The sequence below is a fragment of the Priapulus caudatus genome, unplaced genomic scaffold, assembly GCF_000485595.1.
Source record: "Priapulus caudatus unplaced genomic scaffold, Priapulus_caudatus-5.0.1 Scaffold606, whole genome shotgun sequence".
Lineage (NCBI taxonomy): Eukaryota > Metazoa > Priapulida > Priapulimorpha > Priapulimorphida > Priapulidae > Priapulus > Priapulus caudatus.
The window spans coordinates 259563-260893 of NW_014577667.1; positions in this window are offsets into that span (position 1 = coordinate 259563).

Here is a 1331-nt window from a genome sequence, read left to right on the forward strand (position 1 = left end):
ATGGTTAGCCATCATAATATGCATAAATTACTGTGATGTACAATAAATGTGTATTTATTCTCGCCCTACGTGCATAGTCGAAAGGCTTCTGCAAGCGCCACAACTCCTCAATTGACCGATTACAGGCCGATCTGACAGAACCGTGAAATTGTTCTAAATACAGAGCAGCGAATTCGATGAAAAAGCGCCGCGAGGCGGCGCTGTTCGCGCTTCGCGCGGATATCCGGGCTGCAGATCGTCCAGACGATCGATAACAGCGAGTCGGAAGATTAGAACATGTTCTAATTTCCCTAACTCGGAGCAGGCGAGTTGGACGTTTTTTTGCCAAGTGGTCAATCAGACAACAGCAATCAGGGGTGTGTCCCTCCACCCTAGAAGGAGAGCACGTTTTTGCTTCAGGCGCCATGCTGGCAGCATGTAATACATGCAAAAATGCGTATCCGCGTCGCCCCGCGCGCGCTACGGGTCAATGAAGACAAACGCCAACTTGACTGCACATAATCGTCAGTGTGAACCCAGCACGGTGTATATGTAGCGCTCGCTGTACGTACGTAAGGCCTACTTGTGTACATTTCAATTTATCAGGCCACAAAAGCGATTCTCTCTTGGGCGATCGCTCCCGTTATTGTTCTTACCAGAGCAATTTTAGAGCTTACCAGAGCGAAATCGCTCGTCGCTCCCGTGTATTTTATTCCCTGAACTAGTAGTATTTCTATGGTTTTACGACTCCAGGAGCCCGAACCGGTCACCAACGGACGCGAAATTCCTCTTCCTATCTTTTCCCATCTCCACTATAGCTCTTATCCCGCTTTCTGTTTATATATTCCTCCCTTTCTTTTTCCCTTACTGTCACGCTCTCATTTTTTACTGCACCCTCTTTAACGCTATGCCCCTCTCCCTGTCTCACACAGGCAGTCTCCCCCTCTCCCTGTCTCACACAATCTCCCCCTCTCCCTGTCTCACACAGGCATTCTCCCCCTCTCCCTGTCTCACACAGGCATTATCCCCCTCTCCCTGTCTCACACAGGCATTCTCCCCTCTCCCTGTCTTACACAGGCAGTCGCCCCCTCCCCCTGTCTCACACAGGCAGTCTCCCCCTCTCCCTGTCTCACACAGGCATTCTCCCCCTCTCCCTGTCTCACACAGACAGTCTCCGCCTCTCCCTGTCTCACACAGGCAGTCTCATCCTCTCCCTGTCTCACATAGGCAGTCTCCCCCTCTGCCTGTCTCATACAGGCATTTTCCCCCTCTCCCTGTCTCCCACACAATCTTGCTCGATCTTTCTCCCTCTCCCTCCCTCTCTATCCAACTATCTATCTATATCTACCTAC